The sequence below is a fragment of the Phyllostomus discolor genome, chromosome 3 (genome assembly GCF_004126475.2).
Source record: "Phyllostomus discolor isolate MPI-MPIP mPhyDis1 chromosome 3, mPhyDis1.pri.v3, whole genome shotgun sequence".
Lineage (NCBI taxonomy): Eukaryota > Metazoa > Chordata > Mammalia > Chiroptera > Phyllostomidae > Phyllostomus > Phyllostomus discolor.
In genome coordinates, this window is record NC_040905.2 from 58,136,601 (window position 1) to 58,154,786 (window position 18,186).

The following is an 18,186-nucleotide window of genomic DNA, read 5'->3' on the forward strand; positions in this document are numbered from 1 at the left end:
AGTGTCTAGAAATTGGATCAGTTGAGGAATGAAATAGGTAGCAATGTTCAGGAAATGCTTAGTGAAATGAGAGTGTCTAATTGACATCCTCTAAGTCTGGAAATGCCCAGCTTAAATTAGTTTTGTGAGCATGCTTAGATAGCATAACTAGAAATTAAAGAACTATAGCAAAAATTAAAGCTGACATTTTTTGTGCTTTTGTCAAATGGGAAAATGTTACAGCCTGAAATTAACAAATGAGTACACTTTCCCAAGTGAAAACTTCTGTTCTAGACTAAAATGATTTCTTGAATTCACCAGAGATATCTCTAAACTGTCTTTATTTTGACCACCGTCTTACAAGGAACTTGTGTAGAAAAACATTAGGATTATGTCGTAGAACTAAAAGATGGCTCAAAGCATATTTCAGTTTGCAAAAAAAGACAAATTCTTTTGTGATGGCCTATTTTATAGCAAGGTGTCTAATCAAAACATAATATTGATTTAGGAAGGGAAAAAATACAAAGTGACTTTAAAGTTTGGAATGAAGTTGGCATGCAGACTCCCCTCTATAGACACAGCTATAATTAAGCCTCCGCTGTTAGCACAGTGAGCTAGTGGTGCCAAGGCAGGATGAGGGTGCTCCTCTAGGATCTGGTGGTTCAAAGGCATAAACACTTAGCGACGAGCATAAACTATGGCAGGTGCCATGTAAACAGAGCGTTATGAGAGCTGAGTGAAGGGCGGGTTTACTCCTGCCTGTACTAGCATTCCTGCTGATACCCAAGAGTGAGCCACTCCAGTCGGTGGCCCTGACTAGTCCCTGGGAAGCCCTAAGGCCGAGTGCAACTAATAGGAAGGTCTGCACGAACAACCCAAAGTTGTATTTTATTTGTTAGACACACAATAGTACACAGACCAGGTTTTAGGTTTTTTAAATATTTGCTGCAAACTTTAAATATTGTGAAAGTCTGAATTCCTGCCACAATACTTGCTTGGCAGCAATTTTCATGTCCTGAGTAGATGCTGCACCTTTTAGATGGGACGCAAGACCTTATCACATCTGGTAGATTCAATTCCTTTGTTTTGCCTGCCCACAAGTTTGTGACATTTTTAATGTTATTAAATAAGTGATGAATGTATGGTTAGAGATGGGTACTTCAGGCAGAGAAAACAATGTTAGCCTAGGCTACAAAAAGAGGAAGTGATACATTTGGCCTAGATTAAGCAAAGGGGTGAGGGGAGCAAGAAAGGCTTTGCAGTGGTAAAGCAGTGGTGGGAGAGGAAATAGGTGGATCAGCTTCTCTGCCGCGTTACTAGATCAGGACAGGACGTTAAACTTCAGCTTTGGGAAGCCGTCAAAGTTGGGGGTTTTGTTTGTTTTGTTCGGATTTGCTTTTTAAATTTTATTAGTTTTTAAATTGTTAAAATGATTGAATGAGAATGACATGCTTCATGTCATTCGCATACCTACTTTTTAGGATAATCTAAGCAGAAAGGAAATACAAGTGATGGTGGGTGGGAAGATGGTCAGGAATGGACTGCTGAGAGGCAGCGGTGGGATTTGGTGGGGGTGGAACCTGAAGTTTGTCATTGAACCCGTCAACAGTAATTAAGTAAATTTAAACCTGAAAGTTAAAACGGTAGCCAGTCTAACCTGTCAAACCATATACATAGGAAAAAGCCAATTGAGCTCTTATGGAGGTTAAGTAATAAAGGAGGACTCGTGAGCATTAAACTATATATTGTAGGGAGATACAAAAGAAATCATTATAGTCTCTTTCTTTTAGGAACTTAATACAAACTAAGTAGAGGTAAAAACTAAAGCTATTTCAAACTCATGTTTAATGAGCTTAATTCCATCTGTGTGGCTCCACGGCAGTGGTGACAGTTTGTGTCACTCTTGCCTGAGTGCTGCCACACTGGTTCATTCCTGGTACCAGTGTGGCACTCAGTCCTGAACACCTACACATATGATTTCTCCAGGGTTTAGTGGGTTCGTTTAATACAGAGACTGCCTTCTGTCTTCAGCTCGGACATTTCTATGGAATATGGCTGTATAGTAGTAAGATCTTCAAAGTAGGCTCCATGAAGACTTAATGCATGTACGTGTTTTACTGGCCTTTGTATTTCTTTTACTGCCTCTATCAACACCTGGGACCACAGAAATGTGTTATGTACATATACGTGGCTACTCTATTTTGCCCAGAGGAGATTACTGCCTCATTTTGTTAATCACATCATTACTGTGCCATAGGTGCTCTGAGACTGATGGATGAAAGGTATATTTGTGTAACATTCTGATTTTTAATAGTTATTATTTGATGCACTTTTGAAAAGGGCATCTTGGTTACTTGAAATATTTTCAGGAATTTCTTGGTCACTTTCTGAAGATTCGAGGTTGAGCCATCAAACTTCTAATACATCTGAGCATTTAAGAAATCATGTCACATACTTTTTAAAGCATGATGGATACAAGTGCAAAAGCAAGATTAAAAAACCGTTCTAAATATGTCTACTGCTATTTTTATTACTTAATAATCTTCTTGAGCATATTGGCCACCAACGGTGTAAGACTTACCTCCTACTAGCTTACCTGCTCCAGCAAGAAAAGAACTTATTCCCCAGTAGAAAATTCTATAAAGCACTTAAATTATCTTCCCCTTGAATCACAGGCTACCCAGAAACCAATCACATGGTGAAAGGTACTCTAGCCAAGCCTCAATGGTGAACCGAATCCAGTGGTAGAAGGAGTTGAGTTTATCTCATAAAACCCACATGGAACAGAATTCCCACCAGAGGAAAAGATTCTTTTACCAAAAAGGCAGCCAGGTTGGCGGGGAATGGCAGCAGTGCCAGCCAGGCCAAAGTAACAGATGTTCACCGCATATATTGTCTCCACTTTCTAGTTTATTGATATAAGTTTGGACAAGGACAGCTGTTGTTGAACCCTAGGAAATTTCATCAGTGTGATATTAGTTTGTTGTGAATATCCTTGGGATCCACTGTTTACCCAAATGTCTCCATATGACCCTCAAAAAATTGATAAGGCACTCTACTATGTTTAATATTTTTTCTTAATTTTCCTGAACCATTAATCCAATAACCTTTATTTTTAAAAAAGGGATTGAGTTTTTCAGTTCTACATAGATTTATGCTAATATTTATAAATCAAAACTGTTTGAAACCTGCATAATCTAAGGTACATCCAAATTTGGGAAACAGTTAATGGGAGTGATCTCCAGGCCTGACACTCAGCTGGTAGGCACTGGTAGAACACTATCTGTTGTTAAAATATTGAAATAGCTATTGTTTAAACCCTGCATGTGCCCCAGCCTTCTAGCCACTTAAGCTAGAAGCATCCCCAGACTTCCAGCAACTAAAAGGCTAATGCTGGGCCAGTCAGGGAAGCTTTAGAACCCTCCTGCAGGCATTCTGATTGGTCAGTGCCTGTGCCACACTCACTAAACATTTTGCATAGCACTCCTAGCTTAATTATCTTATAAAGTATCTTTGCACTTTAAACCCGAACCAGTCAGATTCAAACATATACAATGTTTATTTCAGGTTTTATTCTAGGGCTCTCTCCCATTTACTCTGTCAAAATTTTACTGACTGACAATGGTGACTTACACGTAGGGAATCCCACGTAAGATAACTAGTGCAGTTGGCAGTTTCAGGCATGAGCTTCTTGGAAATGATGGAAAATAAGTTTTTTGGAGACAGCTTCATACACATACAAGAACCTTTCCAAAAGCTGAAATGCATTCTTCTTGGAATGCAAAAGCTGGCAAGATACCCAAACTTAACATAGCATTGGGATACGGCACTTCTCAGTATGTGTGTTGGGAGATCCCATTCTGCAAAGGCCTGTTTGACTCTCTCTCTCTGTAAATGACTTATATATGCTCATTTCTATAAGCATCTGGTCTCGAGATGTGTTCTGGCAGTTTTTGAATCATTCACTAATCTGGAGAAGGGAGTTACAACATGGAATCTGTAGCTAAAAATATATACCCTATATTCAAATTTAAGACCAATTGGCTAAAATCATTTCTATTCCTAACTTCATGTATTAAATGGCTGGGAAGTAAGTGACCCAAAAGTGGGGGCAGTTTCTTCTGCTTTTCAGTTGTTCTTTGGTGGCCACTGGAGTGCCTTGAACATAGAAAGCATTTTTCTTATACAGAAAAACAGTGTTTTGTTCTCGTTTTCCCCCTTCTTTTTTTCTTTTCCACTGTCCTTCCTTTATTCCCTCTCTCTCTCTCTTTTTTCTTCCCTCCTTGCTTTCCTATGTTGTATCTCTTGCTCTCCTATGTTGAATTTGAGCTTTAAAACTAAAGCTATCTTTTACAAAGAGATTGTCCTAAATGAAAGTAGTCTTTGAGGTAGCATAAGAAATGGACCTTGTTCCTTTGCTTATGAAAACATACGGAGTTCATTGCAAATGGGTTAGAGAAGAAAATTAATAATTTTCCTTCAATTTTTGCCTGTGAGAATTTCCATTTAGCACCCAGAGGGGTTTAGTGCAGGTGTCTGCTTAGATACAGTACATACTCAGTCTTGGCTCCTTCCTTTTGAGGATGAACAGCTCTTGGGAAATACATATTGTTAAATAATCAGTTACAGAGAACTAATCGTTTCAAGGCACTCCCTTTGCAAGTGCTTTTCAACAGCCAACAGTAATAAGAAGTGTCACTTTGTTTCCATTGGAGACTCGCACATGAACTATTCAGAAGGAATGGAAAAGCAATCTTCCAGAACACCCTGGAACAAACATGTAGAAGCCAGGGAAAGTTGGGACTCTGTCATTGATTTGTCCTAGAGCCATGTCAACTTCCGTGAAAGAGAAAATCACTACACTTGTTTTGTAGAGTGAGATTCAGAGACTAAGGAATGTCTTGTCTGTTCTTCAAAACATCCGAGATTATTTCTACCACTTTACAATAAATATAGAGAAGCTTAGTCAAGGAGGTGTGTTTAAATTACCTTGATGAGGTCATGTCACTCTTGCCACTCTGTCCGGTGTCAGGTAGCATCTGGATTGGTGAAATATATTTATGTGTCTGTGCAATGAATTTCTTACTCCATTTGACAATGAATGGCAGCGTCTGACTTGGACTCCTCATTAGCCTGTCCATCAGCCAGGCAAGACGCTTCAGACAGACTGCAGGATTTTTACTTTTGTTTGTACTAGGTTCTCTGATCTGCCAGTGAGTGTCTTCCACAAGTGTGCTTTTGGTAACGAAGGAATTGTATAGACAACCTTTTGACACCTGGTTTCATCCTTGCAAAACAGGTGCCTACATTTCTCCAGCCCTAATCCTGTTTTAGTGTTTTATCCTGTGGTTTTTCCATTTCAGAGTTTGTTTGTTTGTTTTCTGTGCCTTCTGTGGCAACATACTGATATTTGCATTTTAAGACCATGTAGTATGTCTTCTTAGACTCTGTGGGCCTTTACCTGTAAAAAGACCTACCACACTCTGATTTTTGAAATAGTAAGTCCACAAAAATTAGAATAAGTAAGACACATACCTCCTCTTTTTAAAACAGTTTCAGGAGAACAAAGGAAAAAATACTGGGGGCCAGCTTTTACCAGCGCATTTAGATTCTTTGCCATAGTGTTAATTTATCATTTTTTCCGTGGTCTCAAATTTTATTGTTATTTCTTATATTACTCAAATATAGTGGTGGGGAGAATGCTTTCTTGTAAATACTTTTATATGCATGTTGTATGGCAAGACTCTTTAATGTGGAGCTAGCTGTCAGGGGCAATAGAATGAGCGTGCTACTGAGTGTCATGCAGTCTCCTTTCTACCAAGTGACTTGACACCTCGGAGCTTTAGTTACCTTCTTTCCAGAGATCCTGATTATTGCCGTAAGCTTTGTCTAAAGGATCTTGTAAAAATATAGTATATATATTTTCTATTATAAATATATTTTTATATTACATAAATTTATAATTATATTATGTAAAATATAATTTGTAAACTAAATAATGGTTTACAAATACAAGTTATTAAAAATGATTAAATGGACAAAAAAAGAAGACAAATGAGAGGCCAAAGAGAGGAGATTATAAGCTTTGTCTTTAAATCCTCCTAAGCCACTGGCCCTCCTCGAATGATCTCATCCATCACAGGTTATTTCCTTCACTGCAGATGCTGTAGCCCCCTGTGTCCATCATCACAGTGCTTAGTTTTCCATATAGATCCATTGTGGTCACGCACTGCTTTTAAATGTGTAGCAGATGCCTTCAGGTTCAAGCAAGTAACTTATGTGGGTGAAATAAGCTTATTGTGAGACTGTAGGGATTAGTGGGGACTGTAGAAGAACTGGAGAGTAGACTCCTCCTAAAAGCATGCAAATGGAGAAAGCAAAGCTGGTGTGGGCCCAACAAAACTTTTTGCAGGGTAAACTCCCATAGCTGACGGTCAGTGTACAACTCCTGGATAAAAATACGTTCAAACTTCCTATAGAGAAGATTTCATTTTCTTTTTGAAAATTAATGGAATATGGTCCATCACTGTGGTCCAGCAGAAAGTAGATTTCGGGTTTTATGATGGTTAATTTATGGTTTCCTCCCTCCCGTGGACAAACTGAAAGATTGTTCAGGGAGGTCCAGTGAAAGCCTATTTCATTATCTGGAACTCCTCCTCTTTGGTGGTCTCTGGACTCCATTTCTCAGCCCCCAGCACTAGGAGACCGCTGAATCCCTTGCTTAGCAGTTTAGCCCCGCAGCTGCTTTCTGCTTAGTTTATTAGCCTTTCATCCCATAGACAGGCAGCTTCAAAAGTGGCAAATGCTTTTACAGTTCCCTTTTCCTTTGGAATCTTGGCCCCTCAAGTCCTGGTCACCTTAGTACATTTGACCCTGTGGACCCCAGAAGAAAGATTCCCTTGATGTGAACCTCAAGAAAGAATTTATCTGCTGATATGGACTTCCCATAGTCAACCAAAGGCCCAAATTTTAAGACTAAGAGTCTAGCTTCTCTATTGCTGTCAGGGATTCCCCACCTAATCTGTATACCTGGAAGAACCTCTAACTGAACTCTCATCTTCTGACATGGTGCCCTGCTTATTTTCACCTTCCGCATCACTACAGGGAATCTCTGGTTTCATCTTTCTGCTAACGAACTGAGACCTGCCCCATCCAGTCAGAGCTACACGCTGTGTCCTCATTTGTACCTATACTGGCCAACCAGAACTACATGGTTTAGACTGCACAATTTGCAAACCTCAGTAGCACAAAATTGGGAATTTGGGTGGAAACTTTCTCTATAAAAAAATGGCGGCCTCCCCTTTGCCTTGGCAGAGCACAATTTAGGTTGCTACTTGAATTGTCTCCCAGGCTGCAACTCCTTTTGCTCAGATAAATGCTATTTTTTTTTCATTATTACAGTCAAAGTAATTTTGTTTTACAAACCCTATTTTTTGTCTCCTCAACCTTGTCAGATGCTGCAAGTTCCACACTACAACTTTTTGAGCAGCCATTAGGTATCTCATTTTGTGTTGCAAACTTCCCTACAGGAAAAATCCAGCAATGAATATAGGGTCTCAAAGGGTTTTGTTCTCTGGGATCTTGGGCCCTCGAGGACTACCTGTTTTGATGCCTTTTATCTGATATTTTGTTATTGTTTTTGTCATTGTTTTGTTATTGTGTATGTGGATCTGAAAGTATTTTCTCCAGCTTGTAGAATTGTACAAGTGAGGGTTACCGGTAATCAGACATAAACTCCATCAGAGCCAGAAGCAAAGGTCTCAATAGATTTATTTCAATAAATACCTAATAAATTTTTAACATAAGCTGAATGCATGATAATATGTGAAGATATTTAGAGCCATTGCAATTCATTAACTACCTAGTGGGTATCTTTGAAGACATATGCACTGTGCTGGTGTGCCTGGGAACACCAATGGCAAAGCCGTGTGTGCAGCTTCTTGAGGTCAGCTGATGAGTCGCACTTTATGTCTCGTATGTCATACGTATATATATATATATATATATATATATATATATATATTGCACACTCAGTAAAATCTTACAATTTGTATCCATCCATTAAAGACTGAGATTCAGAAATGATACTGTGGCTATAGAGTAACCTTATCCCTATTCCATAAAACTGAAATAAACCAATAGGAAAAACAGATAACCAACACAGAACCGCTAAAGATGCTGTTCCAAAAGCTTACTGCTCTAGGAAGCAGGTCTGCCTGCTTAGAATGTGGATTTTAAAAGGCCAACTAAAATCTTACTGAAAAAAAAATTAATGGCATGAAATCAAATATAAGCTGAACTTTAAACAAATATCTTTTATATATGGATCCAGGAAATTCTGTCTTCATCCTTCAGATATCAATTTCACATCCCTGTTTTCCTCTGCAAATATTTTAAATAATATTCCCCTTTAGCCTGAGAAATAGCATAAAATAGTAAGTTAAAAATAGTTTGGAATACAAATACTGTCTTACTAAGTTTTTGCTGTGTGATCTTAAACAAGTTATTTTAATTTTTCTGAAATAAAGATACTACTGTTTACTTTATAAGCATCTATAGAAATCAACCCAAAAAAAAAAAAAAAAAAAGAAACCAAAACAACAAAAAAAAAAAAAAATATTTAAAATTTTCTGGCCCATAATAGGTACATAGTAACATTAACTGTCTCCTGTCCCTAATGGGACTCCATAATTGCACACACATTTAATTTAAAATTGTTTTCACACAAACAAAACTCTGAGTTCCAGATCTTCATAGCATAGCACTGACGTCCATTAGCAGTGAGTTTCTAATTGCTGATTGTTCAGTCTGTCCAGAACCCTGATGATGCCACAGGCCTCCTTCACTGAGCTGCCATCTCAATCATCTCATTTGGCTACAAGACCCCAGTGTATAAATACACACTATATAAGTGATATGTAGACATTATCTATTAGTTCTGTTTTATCCTTTGGTCCTTAATGAGCACTTTGGAACATTTTGGGGCAACACTTCAGATTCTCTGTCAGTCTTGGAAAATCTCATTAGGAAGTGGTGATATTGTAGATTATATACATTTTACCTTATTGTTTGAGCCAGTGTCATAGCGCTGGAAATCTTATAGTCATTCATTCATTCAAAAAACAGTAATCTCTCTAGAATGTATGCATGTATGTATGTGTTAGACCACATATTCCCGTGACTCCTGCTCAATATATGTTATACTAAAAATTATAACAACTAATATTTATTAAGTGCTTATTATGTGGGATTGTACTTATTTCATTTAAACCTTCCAACAGTCCTGCAAGGTAGAAACTGTTATCCTTGACATTTTGCATTTGGAAAAACAAAGGTTTAGAGAAGTTAAATAACTTAGGCAACACCACACACTCAGTAACTCATGAGCTGGGATTCAATAAACTAAGATCAGTTTCCCCACTAGGCTGTGTAATGCTAGAGGACCATAGAACCTCTTATTATTTACTTATTCCATAGTACCTTAGCAGAAGGCTGTGCTTATAGTAGCTGTTCAACAAACGCTTTGTCGAATTAAAAAATTTGCTGAATTAAAATGCATTAAAAGCAAAATGAATTAACAATAAATAAGTATAATTTGCATGGGAATTATTGTTTAGGTATCTTACACCTATAAAAATTAATGCATTACAACAAATGTTCATCTGTTTTAACATTGATGCCCATTATAAAGTTGCATTCCCCCAAAGAACAGTCCCTTTTTGGCTTAGTTGAAGGTCTTTATTGAGGGAGCTGGTGAGTAACAGAATCATACAGCAGGCACCAGATTAGACAGGAAGAGTCTTAACAGAAGTACCTTTGAGCATCTATCTAGTCAAGTTAGAAGTCAGGTTTCTATTGCTTGCTTAGGGCATTGTAAGCACTCAAAAAGCTGAAATAGAAATTTTTTTTAAAAAGTGACTCCTGTCACCATAGGCAGGAGAAGATAACTTGTGTGGTGTATCTCTGGCTCCTTTACAAGCCCCTTGCTTTCTCTTCCTGCCTCACACTATCCCCTCCACTCTCCAAAGCCCATGCTCTTAACTGCTTCTGCAACTGAACTGCCTTCTACCTAGATGAATTGCTAGTCTGTCTTTTAAAATACCACTTAGACCTTACTGTGTAGGGAGAAAAACTTACATGTGAGATACCATTACAGACTAAGATGGGGTTAGAGGATGCTAAGCATTGGATTGAGTGGCCCAGGCTATAAGCATCTGGGAAGCTGGGGGTGGGTGCCTGTTACAGGAGACTCAAAAGCCAAGTGCTCTGAGCTAAACAGGCCGGATGGACTGGGTTTCCCAAACCTTTGGTGACACTCTCCACTATAAACTCCACTGTTTTCTGAAATCCCTAACATGTTTTTTTTTATTATTATCAACTGAGTTTAAACATGGCAAGAAATGCACAATATGGTTAACATTTTTCTAGGAAAACACTAGAAGTCTCTAGCTTTATTTCTCTCCACTTAATTGACCATTGCTGTGTGAGGATGAGGACATAGTAAACTTAGCACTAATTGGAGCGAGAGAGGCCATCTGAAATTGCAAAAAAGGGAATGGAAACTTTGAAGTCACTGGCTGTGTTCAATCCAGGGAGCAATTGTCCTAAACGTACCTGAGTCTCCTAAAATGAACTGAGGAAATTGGTACTTGAGAAGTAATTGTGTCCCTTTCACTTATCTGCCATCTCCCCTCTTGGGAGTGTATATGTGGCCTCTTATTAGTTGATGGAGTTGCAGCATTTGTACTGAAGGGCTGTCATTTTATTGCTGAATGTCCACCTCCACCTCCAGTGCTAGCAAGAGTTGGAGAGTATCGAGCGGAATAGTGCAAAAAAAAAAAAAAACTTACTAGAACTGTGTAACCTGATTGCTAGAAATGTAGTAGTGACCTGATAATCTGCTAAAAGGAAGTTTTCAAAGGAATTTTTTTTTTTTCAATGAAGGTTGATAAGCAAATTAAAATTGAATAAATTTACCCATGATTTTACATCAAAATGCCCTGAAATACTTTTTACCTTAAAAGTTTGGCAAAATAACAGTTCATGGGGTAACCACAGCTATTATAATGAGTTGGAGGGCGTATACTCTTAATAAATGAATTTTATAACACTTGTAAATGGTATTGAATGACAGATGATATGCTTCTGAGTTATCCACTTTTCATGAAGAATCACTATAAAAATAAAAGGAAAGTTGTATAGGTAGGTGTGCCTCCCTTTTCACTGCTCATCTGAAGTGTGAAAAGTTAGAAAGTATTTCTGAGTTAGTGAGGACTCAGCTCATTTGTTATTTTATTTTAATAATACAGTATAATGATAAGATTATTCATAATAATTTTTATATTATTAAAATAATTTACATTTTTCAGGGTTTGTAACAAAATTCATGCTTGAGAAGTTTAAGAGTAGTCATTTCTGTAGAGGTTTTTAATATCATTTATGTTCCTATAAAATACCTTTTCTGTCATAGCCTTTGCTTCTTTTATTCAGATAATCTCATTCATCATATTTTACAGGTTTTCTTTTTTCTTCCTAAAAAGCCACTTAAGTTGCATTATAGAAAAAAATTGCAAAAGATTTTTATACCTACTTGAATTATTTCCATTTACAAATTTGATTACTTTTAAACCAGTCTCAAAATTTTGAGAAATCATCCAAGAAAATTCTATCTATTTCCAAAAACATACTGGCCTAAGATGAAGCATTTAGATAACTCTCATCACTGCCATGTGGCTTTATGTATGTACCGTCTTCATCGAAAATAAAATAATATACTACAAGTAAATAAAGATTGACAATTTCCTGTTGACTATAGTGGTTGACTATAGGTTCCATGCCGAACCCTTCTCAGTTCTGGTCTTTACTCATGATCTCCACTCCAAAATTAGATTATCAGAAAAATGTTGGAGTAATGTAATACAGATGTGATCTGCAAATGCAAGGGGTCTCTCAAAGAATGGGTGCCTCTGAATTATTGCTGCAAATTTTCTAGTCTTGCTGTATTTATCACCAAAATTTGTAGTTTCAGTAAGATGTGCTTGTAAAATCCGCAATTTGTCCTCTTTTTCCATGCTTCAGAATGTTGTTATTTACGTATAAATGATGAAAGCCACAGTGTTTTGCAACTGGTAGGTTTCTCGGTACACTATAATTTAGTACTTTAGTCTTTGGACAGAATTCCCAGTGTTTGTTTTTTATGTCTCTAAACCCTATAAATCAGGCATTTTATTAGGGAAAGTGGAGTCAGAGAAGGAGAAAGGTCATCTCTACCAAAACAAAACCACATTTCACTAGTCATTGATACTTAGTTTCATCATATGCTCTTCTGTTTGAGATGTGGAATGCACATTTTTAATGCAAAAGTGAATAGAAACCAATTACAAAAGCCGGTTGAAATCTGACTTTGAATCACCACATGGATTCATTAATTAGTATGAATTAGCAAATCATTTACATCCTGATCCTGATGCTCACTAACACTGTTCTGTCTCCTGCATCCCTTACGTCCTGAGGGAAAGAAGCTAGTTCTGTCACACTATACTCAAGGTTATGCTCCCTTTGCCTGACATTGTGAATTTTCCCAGAATCCTCCCTGACTGCCACCACTACCCCTCGAATCTATAACTCATTCAAGCCCCATTCTTTCTTTCACACATTCTTGTTCTGAAGATCTCATTCCCTACATCTGGAATTCTGAGAGAGCATGTGCTCTCTCCATTGATATCCATGCTTCTTGTCATTCTCTCTTCCATATACCGCAATCACCAGCCCCTGCCTAAATTTGTTTGTTTTCTTCTTCTCTGAATTATATCTCCCAGGACATATTTTGCCTTTTTTTCCTCCTAAACAACTTGGTTAATTCTTGGCCACCTATGTTTGTCATTTTAGCAGATGCTCAATGACTTAGTGACTTTGAATCAACTACTTCATCTTATGGATGAAGGGACCAAAATAGAGAAGTTAACTTTCTATGTCACTAACTTTCCATTTTTAAAAATCTACTTTTCCTATGTCTTCTCATTTGGGGCTAAAATAGTCTTTGAAGAACACCATTCCAAAAAGAAATCAATTGTAAGTTTATTACTATATAGCCCAAATATAAATAGACATGTATGGACTCGCCTGTGGAGTGAGTTGTTCTTACAGGCCATGATGTCCCACAGCCAAAGCTTTGAACTAAGAATTAAGAAACACAGATGTGTCAGTAACTAATTATGTGAGTTTGACCAAGACATGAGGCTGGAATTTCTTCATCTATAAAATGAGTGGATTCAGATAATATCTTGCCTAACTCTGGAACTTTATGGTGCTGTTTCAAAACTTTATAAAAGTGAATAATGCTCCGAGTGAAGAATAAAAAAAGGTTTGTAGACATCCTTTCGACATTCATTCTTTTTATAACTTTTTCAGGTACACATGTTCTCCGCTGTTTTTTTCTTTTTCCTTCTCCTTTTTTTAATTAGAAAACTGAGACCTGAGAGAGTGCGATGAGCTTGGTCTGGGAACTAAACCTGAATTTCCAGCAAACAACCACTGGTCCCAGATGGCATCCCAGTGGTTTTCTGGGGCATCGCTCTTCTTTCTCCATTGGAAGGTGCTCTCTAAGTTTCTCTTTACTCAACCTCAGATATATCATAAGTCTCCCAGAACCCTAAATACCAATCACAGGATTAGCAGGATTAGCATTTTGTATTTGAAACCGCAATTTTGCTTTTAATGAAAACCCCCTGTCTAAACAATATATTTAAAATATTTAAATAACTGTATAATAAATAACAACCCAAAAGACAAAATGACTACTTCATAATTAGCTAACAAATTAATGATACTGATGAGAATTCTCTATCACGTAGTAGGTACCATTAAGAAGTTTACTTAATTTCTCTAAGTTTCAGTTTCTTTCTTTCTGAAAAATGGGGATGATAATAGTACCTCCCTAGGGTTATTGAGAGGATTGAGTAATATGAATAAAAATATATGTGAAGTATGGTCAGGTGTGTGTAGCTGAAAGAATGTTCATAAAATGTTAGTTTTATTGTGATGGTGGTGGCTGTTATCTAAAGCTATTTATAATTATTTAGCAATAATAAAAATTATTAGATAAGTTCACAAAATGTCTAGAAAAGTTTAAGATGGCTTCATGTAAGATGTGGTCCTACAGCTGGCCTGCAAAGGTTACCAAAGTTGGATGAGTTTGGAGGAGAGAAACGTCTCTTCAGGTTCCTCAGATAACTGTGCTGTCTTCCATCCTATGCCTTTGCCCATCCCTCTCTCCTATTTAGCTGGAATGAAGTTTATGTAGGAGAATAAAAGGAAATAGCATTGAAAATGCCCTGGGGTAGAGGCGGGGGATCGTAACATGAGCAAAGCCTTAGTGCCACATTATTATGGGATTGATTAAAGTAGTTTTAAGAACTTTTTAAAATTATATTTTATTGTTTATGCTATTACAGTTATCCCAATTCCCCCCTTTATCCCTCTCTACCCAGCACCCTCAAGTCCCTCTAGCAATCCCCACACCATTGTCCACGTCGATGGGATGAGCATATATGTTCTTTAACTAATCTCTTCACCTTCTTTCAATCAGTCCCCACCTCCTCCACCCCTCTGATTCTGTTTTGCCATTAGTTTATTTTGTTCATTAGATTCCACATATAAGTGAGATCATGTGTTTGTCTTTCACTGATTGGCTTGTTTCATTTAGCATAATAGTTTCCAGGTCCTTCCATGCTGTTTCAAATTTCTTCTTTTTTACTGCTGCGTAGTATCCCATTGTGTAAATGCACCACGGTTTTTTTTATCCACTCATCTAATGATGGGCACTTTGGGTGTTTCCAGATCTTAGCTATTATAAGTAGTGCTGCTATGAACATAGAGGAGCGTGTGTTCTTTTTATTTTATTTTTATATTTGTTTTTATAAATACCTTAACCACTGCAGATATTTAATTCTGGCCTCTTACATTCCATCCGTAAAGACAAATTCAAAGACAGCCACCAGGGAATTTACATTGCTGGAATAATGGAACCATAATCATGGATGCTCTTGCTCCTCCCACTGCCACAGACTGAAAGAGAGCTTGGAGCAGCATGAAAGGAATTTACCATAAATAAATAACACATAAATGCATAAGAGAAAATTATAATACAGAGTGTAGTTTTCTTGAGATCAGGGCCACGATTTATAAACCTTCTATGTGTCTCAATCATAGCCTGTCCTACTGTGCTGAGAACTTCCGGAGGTGAAATCTGGGGAGCACTTGCTGTTAAGGACGCTGCCATGAGAGAGCCTAGCTCATCCTTAAGGGAAAAGTACACCGAGGGGCCCTCTGAACTTTGCACTGTTTGTATCCATCTAAAATCCCTGGCAGGTTTCTTTTTATTCTCTTCCTATCTCCATCTCTATCAGCTGGAATTTCTTATCATTTCTCTTTCCTTTTCAACATCTGTTTTCTATTGCATCCTGTTGTTCACGTCATTTTTAATGAATCTTGATCACTCCCACATTCTCCAGGTCAGTAATCCTAAAGATAACTTACCCACCAGGAGAGCAAGCCTTCCACATACAAGGACCCATCTTTGCACTGAAAAAAAAACAAAACCAAAAACCCAGCTAAACAGTATGGGGGGGGGACATTTTGTTTTGTTTTGTTTTGTTTTAGCAGATTTGGTAAATTTCCCAATTTAGAAAGGGTGAAAAATCAAAGAACATCCACATTTGTGCCATTTCAGAAAGCCAGTGCACATCCCTAGTAGCAGTTAATAATGGCAGGTGCTGTGAGGAATCAGATAGGCAGCTGGATTCCTGAAGTCAGCCAAGAGTTGATTGCTTATGTTTTTAGAGCTGCGTGAGAGAGGGAAATGTAGCTATACCACTGCTGCGCAGTCCACAGGCATCTTACAGCTGTGGGCCCTGGAGGGCTTTGAAAATCGCCTCTACTTGTCTTTTGCCTCTGTGTTACCAACTTATCACCTAGTCCCATGGTGGTTTTCAAGCTGGGAGTCACCAAAAGCCAACCTCTACTATTTTATAAAAAGAGAGCTGGCAAGTGTCCTGAACCTAGAGTCAAATGAAATCTCCATAGTTTCAGGTTGAAGCAAAGAAAATGTTTTAGAGTTCTTTTTTTATCTTGACTTTGGACATTATCCATTGCATTTATCAACTTTGAAGCTCAATGGTGGACCCATGTTAAAAAATAAAATAAAACCACATGCTTCCACTTCTTTGACTCATAGAACCCTCTTCCAGGGCATGACTCTTTGTCTATTTATTGGCAAGCAGTTGGTTACTGATATGAGTTGCATATCTTCCTCACAAAGTCTTTTCCAGCCACAGCAGCAATTGGATTCATAGAAACAAGGGCATCCAACAGGGTGGCATTTTGGCTTTCTTGGCCTTCTGACCCTTGGAAAAGGAAAATGTTCTGAATAGTAAGTGCTTATGCAGCATCAGAGCAGCTGAGAGGCAAGTAGAGAGGGGATGGAAAAAGTGAGAGAATAACATGAGCCAAACTCTGCCAAATGTCTGCTGACAAGAATCTACTACTTAACACCTGGTTCTCACTTAGGTACTTAACTTACGATGCTTACACCAGAAGTTGCACATTCTCACGTCTACAGGGACTGCAAGCTGACCTGGCTGGGGCCTGTGGTCAAGAGCCAGCCAGCCTTGTCTAAAGGGGCAGCAGCTACTTGGCTCCGGTTAAGTATTTGCTAGACAGGATGCAGATCCAGTGTCAGCCAGATCTTCTGATTTTTCTAGAGAAGCCAGAAACCAGATTTTTATGTGAAAGCCCCTAATTTGTTAATGTTGGCAACTATTTAAAGACAGCCTTTAAATACTCTGCAGGTCAATCAAAGCCTGTTGGCAGACAGTGTTCAAGTTGCCAGTTTTGGACCTCTGGCTTACCTCGTAGGCACTCACTGAAGGTTTCATAATGAACTACCTCATAGTTCATGTGGATCAGGGAAAAGAAACTATTCTGGCTTTGTCTGTCTTTTACAAATTTCTTATACTGATCATTTTTTAAACATCAGAATTATTCTAAGAATTCTTGGACCTCTTTTCTGAACATAGCCTGGAACGCACCCCAGCTCCCAGGGTGGCCTCAGAATGACAATCCCCTCAAGTGACCTCTAGTCTATGACTGGTCCAAAAGGGAGGAGGGTGAAGCTGGCCCTTCTGGGCCTGTGTTTGGTAACTATAAAACCCTGGGTGCAACTTTGTTCAGATCTAACAGTCCCAGAGTAGGCACAAATCTGGTTTTCCTTGAGAGATGGGGAAAGGTGTGTGCTGGGCGTACATTGGGTCAGAACCTCCTCAGCTTGGCAAGCTGCAGTATGCCTATGCAGGAGGGAATGAGATGCTTCAGGAGACAGAAGAGATTAAGGAGGTGTAGAACAGGGGATGTAAGGGAACAGAACCTATTCCTCAACTATAATAAGAACAAGTCACTGAAATCAAAGCAGAGGAGCTGAGTAACCACACCATGGGAAATGCTAAGGGTTCCTCCTAACTTCTTCATTTGAATGTGCTCATTCATCCACCAGGCTATTGGAAATCTTCACCAAAAATAGAAACAGTGCCCGTGACCCAGTGGCTGGGATGAGGACAACAGACCAGTTTTGTTCCAAGTCTAGTAATAGGCCACGTGCTCAGGTGAAAACATGGAGCAAGTCAAACGAAATCAGCCCCTGTCCTCATGCATGTGCTCTCCTTTCCGGTGTGAGCGTTGCACCAGCTGTCTGAATGCCTGAGTCAGGACCTGCAACTTTGCTTTTCTTGAGCTGCAGTTCAAAAGTGCGGCTCAGCATTTGCAAGAAAAACAAGTCCTCCGTGCCTGGTGTCAGCTGTGTCTTGTATTTCCTTCTTTCTTTATTTTCTTTAATGAACTTTTTTCCCAGAGAGGAGAAATGACATCAGCCAAATATGCAATGCAGGCTCATCTAATTAAATTTTGTTTATTTACTTGTGATTTTAAAAGAATATGAAGCATGCTTGTGAAGGCATGCTTTTGGCTGGGCAGCTTGAAAATTGCAACTCTAAGCTGTAGCGTGTGGTGCTTGGTTAAAAATTGCTAAATTATGTTTTCTTTATTTTCCGTGAAATGTCAAATGTCATTCTTTGCTTCTATAAAGGTCATCAGTATGGCTTAAAGAGGAAAAAAACTCAAACTTGGACCATTCACTTGTTATTGAACTTTAAAAGT

General features: G+C 38.3%; 1 protein-coding gene across 1 annotated transcript in view; it reads left to right on the forward strand.

Annotated features, from left to right (window-relative positions):
- Positions 1–18,186, forward strand: part of ADGRV1 (adhesion G protein-coupled receptor V1) — a 507,196-nt gene that overhangs the window by 449,501 nt on the left and 39,509 nt on the right.